The sequence below is a fragment of the Triticum urartu genome, chromosome 4A (assembly GCF_056163025.1).
Source record: "Triticum urartu cultivar PI428250 chromosome 4A, HENAU_Tu73, whole genome shotgun sequence".
In the NCBI taxonomy this organism is placed as follows: Eukaryota; Viridiplantae; Streptophyta; class Magnoliopsida; order Poales; family Poaceae; genus Triticum; species Triticum urartu.
In genome coordinates this window covers 70,789,302-70,798,384 of record NC_141876.1, presented here as the reverse complement: position 1 = coordinate 70,798,384, position 9,083 = coordinate 70,789,302, and the positions used below count along the sequence as shown (strand labels likewise).

Here is a 9,083-nt window from a genome sequence, read left to right as displayed (position 1 = left end):
TGCACTTTTCTATCAATTGTTTGACAGTAATTTGTTCACCCACCGTAGAATTTGCTATCTTGAGAGAAGCCACTAGTGAAACCTATGGCCCCCGGGTCTATTCTCCATTATATTATTCTCCCGTCAACAAGCTATTTCTGTCGTCGTTTATTTTGCAATCTTTATTTTCCAATCTATACAACAAAAATACCAAAAATATTTGTCTTATTATTTTTATCAGATCTCACTTTCGTAAGTGATTGTGAAGGGATTGACAACCCCTTTATCGTGTTGGTTGCGAGGTTCTTGTTTGTTTTTGCAGGTACGAGGGACTTGCATGTAGTCCCCTACTGGTTTGATACCTTGGTTCTCAAAAACTGAGGGAAATACTTACGCTACTGTGCTGCATCAGCCTTTCCTCTTCAAGGGAAAAACAACGCAAGCTCAAGAGGTAGCAAGGCGCCCAAGTAGGATTCCTCCTACTTGGGGCGCCCCCTTGGCTTCCTCTCCTCCCCTCCAACCTATATATATGAGGGGGGCACCGCTAGATCACACAACAACGATTGTTAGCCGTGTGCGGCGCCCCCTCCATAGTTTACGCCTTCGGTCATATTATCGTAGTGCTTAGGTGAAGCCTGTGCGGATCACTTCACCATCACCGTCACCATGCCGTCGTGCTGACGAAACTCTCCCTCAACACTTTGCTGGATCAAGAGTTCGAGGGACGTCATTGAGTTGAACGTGTGCAGAACTCGGAGGCGCTATACGTTCAGTGCTTGATCGGTCGGAATGAGAAGAAGTTCGACTACATCAACCGTGTTGTCTAACGCTTCTGCTTTCGGTCTACGAGGGTACGTGGACATGCTCTCCCGCTCTCGTTGCTATGCATCTGCTAGATAGATCTTGCGTGAGCAAAGGAATTTTTTTGAAATTGCATGCTATGTTTCCCAACATTATGGTTATTTACAAATTGTTTAACATGTTGTTTCATGTTGATATTTTTATTTAGTGCGGTATGTAGGTCTTGGGGATATTCTCCACGACCATGACCCTGTAGGATATTGCTACTTATTGATCTTGCATTGGTTTTTCCTTTGAATAGGAAAGGGTGATGCATCAAAGCAGAGATAAGTATTTTCGCTCAGTTAAGAACCAAGGTATCAATCCAGTAGGAGGAACACACAAGTCTTCAACGATAGCACCTGCACAAACAAACAAATACTTGCACCCAACGCGATAAACGGGTTGTCAATCCCTTCACAGTTATTTGCAAGGATGAGATCTGATAGTGATAGATATAAACGATAAATAAAAGTGTAAAATAAGATAAAAGTAAATAAATTGTAGCAAGTTATTTTTGTGTTTTTGGTTTATAAATCTGGAAATAATATGATAGAAATAGACCCGGGGGCCATAGTTTTCACTAAAGGCTTCTCTCTTGAAAGAAAGCATATGGTGGTTAAACAAATTGCTGTTGAGCAATTGATAGAAAAGCGCATAGTTATGATGATATCTAAGGCAATGCTCATGAATATAGGCATCACGTCTGTGACAAGTAGACCGACTCCTGCCTTCATCTACAAAATAGGAGCATTTGAGGAAGCCCATCATTGGAATATACAAGCCAAGTTCTATAATGAAAAATCCCCCCTAGTAATATATGAAAGTGACAAAATAGGAGACTCTCTATCATGAAGAACATGGTGCTACTTTGAAGCACAAGTGTGGAAAAGGATAATAGCATTGTCCCTTCTCTCTTTTTCTCTCATTTTTTTCTTTTTTCTTTTTGGGCTCTTTGGCATCTTTTTTTATTTTTTATGGGCTCTTTGGCCTCTTTTTTTATATTTTCATTTTCGTCCAGAGCCTCATCTTGACTTGTGGGGGAATCATAGTCTCCATCATCCTTTCCTCACATGGGAAAATGCTCTAATAATTATGATCATCACACTTTTATCTACTTACAACTCAAGAATTACAACTCGATACTAGAACAAAAATATGACTATATGAATGCCTCCGGCGGTGTACCGAGATGTGCAAAGATCTAGCATGGCATGTATAAAAAATATGAACAGTGGCCATGCCACAAATACTATGCCTACTATATGATCATGCAAAGAAATATGACAATGATGGTATGTGTCATAATAAAATGGAAAGGTGGAAGGTTCATGGCAATATATCTCGGAATGGTTATGGACATGCCATAATAGGTAGGTATGGTGGTTGTTTTGAGGAATATATAAGGTGGCTTATGTGTGAAAGAGTGTATCATATCATGGGGTTGGATGCACCGGCGAAGTTTGCACCATAACTCAAGGTGAGAAAGGGCAATGCACAGTACCGAAGAGGCTAGCAAAATGCGGAAGGGTGAGAGTGCGTATAATCCATGGACTCACATTAGTCATAAAGAACTCACATACTTATAGCAAAAGTTAATTAGCCCTCGAAGCAAAGTACTACTACGCATGCTCCTAGGGGGATAGATTGGTAGGAAAGGACCATCGCTCATCCCCGACTGCCACTCATAAGGAAGACAATCAATAATAAATCATGCTCCAATATCATCGCATAACGAGATACCATACATGCATGCTTCGAGAATCACAAACATTAACAGAAATATTCTTACTAAACCACAATCACTCACTAGCATGACTCTAATATCGCCATCTTTATATCTCAAAAAAAATGCAAGGAATCAAACATCTTATATATTCAATGATCTTCATGAAAACTTTTATTATATCCCTTTTGAATACCCATCATATTATGACTAAATTCATAACCCAGGGAAATTGCCATACTATTTATAAGACTCTCAAAATAATATAAGTGAAGCATGAGAGTTCATCAATTTCTTTAAAATATAACCACCGCCGTGCTCTAGAAAGATATAAGTGAAGCACTATAGCAACTACCTAGCTCAAAAATTATAAGTGACGCACATAGAGTATTATGAAAAATTCACGATTAATGTGTGTCTCACTCAAAAGGTGTGTCCAACAAGGATGATTGCGGAAAACTAAAAAGAAATTAAAGCAAAGACTCATATAATACAAGACGCTCCAAGCAAAACACATATCATGTGATGAATAAAAATATAGCCTCAAGTAATTTACCGATGGATTTTAAACAAAAGGGGGGATGCCATCCGGGGCATCCCCAAGCTTAGATGCTTGGTTGTCCTTGAATATTACCTTGGGGTGCCTTGGGCATCCCCAAGCTTACGCTCTTTCCACTCCTTATTATGTGGTCCATCGAAAGTTCACCCAAAACTTGAAAACTTCACAACACAAAACTCAACAAAAAAACTCGTGAGACTCATTAGTATAATAAAGCAAATCACCACCTTTAGGTACTATTGTGAACTCATTCCAACTTTATATTTGCATTATATCTACTGTATTCTAACTTCACCATGGTTCATACCCCCTGATACAACCCATAGATTCATCAAAATAATCGAACAACACAATGAAAACAGAAGCTGTCAAAAATAGAACAGTCTGTAGTAATCTGAATTTTGATCATACTTCTGTAACTCCAAAAATTCTGAAATCTTAGGACAACGCGGGCAATTTTTATATCAATCTTGTGTAAAAAATTCAGAGAAAGAACACGCTTCTAAGAATTTGCAAAATTCCATAACTGAGCGCAAAAGTTTCTATTTTTTCACAGAATCAAATCAACAATCTTCCAAATCTGCCAAAGGTCTTACTTGGCACAAACACTAATTAAAACACCAAAAAACAATCATAACAGAAGTATAGTTGCATATTTATTGAAAAACAGAAGCAAAAAAGCAAAAAATAAAATAAAATAAAATAAAATAGGCTTACCTCCCAACAAGTGCTGTTATTTTACGCTCCTAGCTAGGCATATTCCATAGATCTAGGTATTGTCATCTTCGGTATTCAATTCCTAAATTGCACATCCATACTTCCTAGGGATTTCATTAGTTTTGTTAATGATCACACTCCTAGGTATAAAATCAAGAAATTTGTTTGTAAGAATCAGTTCCTTAATCATATTGATAAAACTAGGGCAAATACTTATCATCTTAAGATCCTTGTTTCCTTTACTAGATGATCCACCCTTATTTTTAGGAACATAAATAAACTTAGTAGTATTATTAGGAGGAAATTTTGAGTAGTATTGATGGAAACAAAAGCGGAACCCAAATTGGTAATAGTTTCCTCCAACTTATCGATTCTAGCGGGACTTTGTTCTATCCTCTCATCAATTATAGGCTCCTTCTCCTTTAGAGCTTTTAGAGTAATCTCTACCTTCGATCCAAATTGATTAATGATTATGAATCTTTTTATCCAAATTTTCAATATGCTCTATAGTAGAAATTTTATTCTCAATAATATCTAGCCTTTGCATCACATGTTCCAAGGTTAAAGTTGTTTCATTAATCATAGTTGGTGCGGGACCCACTAAATTTCCCACAGAATTGAAAGCATCCATAGGGTGACTACCCAAGAAATCACCTCCAGTAATAGTACCTAGCACAAATCTATACCAAGTGGTAATACCCACATAATTTTTTTGAAGAAGAACGGTAGGATTGCTTACGAGTAGATATATTCTGAGCATCGCAAATTCTATACCAAGCATCTTTTATATTCTCTACCCCTTTTTCAAAATTAAGAACTTCACTTTACAGGGTACAAGCTATGAGAGAAGGACTAGCCATGATAACAAAGAGGGCAATCTAGCACGCAAGCAAACAAAAGGCATACAAAAAAGCATACGGAAAGAAGGCGAATAAAAAGGCAAATATTTTTTTGTTTTTCTGAAAACGTTTTAGAAGTGGGGAGATAAAAATGAGAGGAAAATGGCAAATAATGTAAATGCAAGAGATGATACTTTATGATAGGTACTTGGTAGGCTTGATGTTGATCCTCCCCGGCAACGGCACCAGAAATTATTCCTGCTACATCTTGAGCTTGCATTGGCTTTTCCCTTGAAGAGGAAAGAGTGATGCAGCAAAGTAGAGATAAGTATCTCCCTCAGATAAGAACCAAGATATCAATCCAATAGGAGGAACACACAAGTCTCCAATGATAGCACCTACACAAACAAACAAATACTTGCACCCAACGCGATAAAGGGATTGTCAATCCCTTCACGGTTACTTGCAAGGATAAGACCTGATAGTGATAGATATTAATGATAAATAAAAGTGCAAATCAAGATTAAAGTAAGTAACTTGCAGCAAGGTATTTTTGTGTTTTTGGTTTTATAGATCTGAAAATAATAAGATATAAATAGACCAAGGGTCCATAGTTTTCACTAGAGGCTTCACTTTTGAAACAAAGCATACGGTGGGTAAACAAATTATTGTTGAGCAATTGATAGAAAAGCTCATAGTTATGATGATAGATAAGGCAATGATCATGAATATAGGCATCACATCTGTGACAAGTAGACCGACTCCTGCCTGCATCTACTACAGTTACTCCACACATCGACCGCTATCCAGCATGCATCTAGTGTATTAAGTTAACAAGAATGGAGTAACGCCTTAAGCAAGATGACATGATGTAGAGGGATAGATCAAATCGATATGAACAAACCCCATCTTTTTATCCTTAATGGAAACAATACAAATATGTGTCATATCCCCTTCTATCACTTGGAATAAGCATCGCAAGATTGAACCCATTACAAAGCACCTCTCCAACTCCAAGAAAAATAAATCTAGTTGGCCAAACCAAATCAATAGATCGGAGAGAAATATAAAGCTATCTTAATCATGCATAAAAGAGTTCAGAGAAGACTCAAATAATATTCATATATAATCTGATCATAAACCCACAATTCATCGGACCTCAACAAACACACCGCAAAAGAAGATTACATCGAATAGATCTCAGAGAATATCAAGGAGAAATTGTATTGAAGATCAAATAGAGAGAAGAAGCCATCTAGCTACTAGCTATGGTGTGACGCACCGAGACCGTTGCGGCAGGTGTCTTCCAGTTATTCGCCGTTGTTGCCATGTCATTCGTTTGGTTGTTTGCATTTCATCATGTCATCATGTGCATTGCATCATCATGTTTTCAAAACTTGCATCCGTCCGAGTCTCCCAGTTCCTTCTGTTGTCCATTCTGAGCCCAGACACACTTGCACGCGCCCGCGGCACGTCCGAAATATTATTTCATAAGTAGCCGGAAAATGTTCTCGGAATGGGTTGAAAGTTGGCATGCGGTGTTGTTATAGTGTAGATAGGCTGCCTGCCAAATTTCATCGCATTCGGAGTCAGTTTGACGCCCCAACGGATAACTATAGCGACAATATAGTCGGTCAAACGTCGGACGTTTTCGGTCTCCGAAAACAGTTGCTTGGCTGCATTCCCCCTCTTTCCTCTCAGCCCAAGCCCTTCTTCACAGTCCACCTAGGCCCAGCCTGACCCCTCCTTGCGCGGTGCATTGACCCCTCGCGTGCGTCCGAAAGTTGTACCGAACCCGACCCGGGCAGTCGTCACCGTTGGGTCCAGATCATCCCCAAACATCTACAAAACATCACCGTTTTCTTATTTGAACTCCCTACTTATTTTTTTCGGAACGTCCGATTACGATTGGAGGAACCTAATCGCCCTAAACTGATATGTTTTGCTATACATAGTTCTCCTTTGTCCATTTCTAAACAAACCCTAAATTCTAGGCATGTTGTCCCTCACGCCGCCGCCAGCAGCATCGTCCTCGGGATCCCACCCGAGCCAACCCACGCGCAGCCAGCCATCTCCCCAGTTCCACATCGTTTTCCCCTCGATCCTCACAGATCCACCTCTCCAACCAGCCACCTCGACCTCCTCCTTCGTGCGCCCCTGTGCCGCGAGCACCGAGACTCCAGTCTACTCTCGTGCCCGAGGGGCTCCCCGAGCACCTCGTCCCCACCGTCGCTAGTCGCCGGAACCAGTAGGCTATCCTCGCCACCCCTGCTCCCTTCCCCTTTCTCTTTTCTTCGGTGAAGCTCTCAGCTCTCCCTCTCCCTCTCTGTGAACCAGGAACGCAACACTGAATCCTCCCCGTGGCGCTGTCGCACGGGTCTAGGCGTTCCCCACCTCTGCGTCGCCGGAGTCGCCAAGTTCCTGGTGCCATCGCCACTCCCTGCGTCAGCCCCGCCATGGACGCCGTGGAGTTTTCCTCCGCTCCGGAGCTCCTTCCTCGACGTCGAGCCTCACCAAGTCGTCCCTCGCACCGGATCCACCCATCCCCGATGCCTGCGCCGCCCGAAGCTCCACGATGCCGGCCGGATCCGTTGCGCTGGAGACCCACGTCCCCGTCAGACCTTCGTCTCTGCTTCTCCTCTACATCGCCCCGCCATGCCCCTGGAGCCGCAGCGCCCGCTCTTCCTCAAGGTCACCGGCGTGCGTCCCGCCAAGTCCCTCCGCCTTCCCATGCCTGGAGTCGCGCTCCTCCGTCCCCTGCGCCTCCGTCTCTTCCTCGCCGCGCCGCTCCTCTGTTTTGTTCTAGCAGGAGAGGACGCACGCGCCTAGCCGCTCGATCCTCTGCTCGTTGACCTCCGCGCAGACCCGATCGCCCTGCCTCTGCTTCGATCTGCCTACGAGGCCCGGCGCCAGGCCTCCTCTATTTTTCCGAACGGGCCAAGCCCATGGTAAGCCCAGATCTAGCGCCCCGCCTTGCACTAATGGGCCAGCTAGTTTTGTCCCAGATCTGTTTTTTTTCTCTACGATTTTAGCTTTATCCAGAGACCACCAGTTTTACAGAAAACCCCCTGTTGTTTATGCATTTAATAACTCACAAATGGTGCATCATATTAAAACAAATCATATATATGTCACTTTCATGCTGACGTATTGGTGGACCGCGATTGCTTTTCCTTTTATACTAATCCATGTACCGCTCCCTCTACTGCTGCGCTAGTAGCCCACACCATGTTCCTTTCATGCTGCTTAGCCAACCTACGGTATATGTGCTGCTCAACTACCTTAGATTTTGAGCAAGAAGTGCACGGCGCAGCTACCTCAGTTCATTAGTTGCTCCCAGTAAAGAGATGGAAACACACAAAAAAGGAAAACACTTGCATTCCATCGGCTGATGCGCGCAGGACATCATCCGCATGCGCTGTCGTCCGATTAAACATGATCGTACGGTGCGGCAAGCCATCATGTGCGATCAACATGTGCCCAGATTGCAACGTCATTGGCGTTTCTGAGACATCATCATTGTTGTGGAGGTGAGTTTCTGAAACATCATTTGCAAAGGCGTGTTTGCAATGTCACCGGTGTTTCTGAAACATCGGCGTTGTTGCAGAAGCATGTTTCTAAAATATTGTTGCAGAGGCTTGTTTCTGAAACATCATCCTTGTTGCAGAGATATGGGTTTGTGAGCTCACGGGATTGCAAGACGACACATGTTGTCAAGCCCCTTTGCAACACACCACATGTTATGAAGCGATCGAGCATCCCATCATGGCTCCCTTTTTGAAACATGGTGCATGTTGTGAAGTCTCCTTGCAATACGATGCACGTTGCGGAACCCCTTTGCAACATGATGCATGTTGCGAAACCCCTTTGCGGCATGACACATGTTGTGAAGTCTCTTTGCAAAATGGTGCATGTTGCGAAACACCTTTCCAGCGTGACGCATGTTCCGAAACCCCTTTGTGGCGTGACACATGTTGTGAAGTCTCTTTGCAAAATGGTGCATGTTGCGAAACACCTTTCCAGCGTGACGCATGTTGTGAAACCCCTTTGCAGTGTGACACATGTTGCGAAGTCTCTTTCCAGCACGACCCATGTTGTGAAACCCCTTTGCAGCGTGATGCATGTTGCGAAACCGGCTTTGTTGCATATCATGCTAACCATTTAGCACTCGGTGGTCCGACCTTATAGCAGCTTGCGGCGTGCGGGACGCCGTCCTTGCGGATGTGGTGGCAGCATCGCGTAGCTGGCTTGCCGGCTTGTCATCCAAAACAAGTCTTGCATCTTGCTATGGAGGAAGCAGCACACGTAATCCAGGTAGCGATGCACGGAGTAAATTTTATTGTGCATGGCAGCAAGTACACTAGCATGCAAAGGAATCATACCATAGGCCATGGGGACCACTCAGGTGCAAAAGGTGGGACAA

The 9,083-nt window shown here is 42.9% G+C and overlaps 1 long non-coding RNA gene across 1 annotated transcript; it reads left to right on the top strand.

The window, feature by feature from the left end:
- Positions 1-6,660: 6,660 nt before the first annotated feature.
- On the top strand, positions 6,661-7,785 carry LOC147974835 (uncharacterized). Its single transcript, XR_015601994.1, has 2 exons — positions 6,661-6,908; positions 6,998-7,785. It is a non-coding gene; the product is annotated as an uncharacterized LOC147974835 (long non-coding RNA).
- The last annotated feature ends 1,298 nt before the right edge of the window (positions 7,786-9,083 follow it).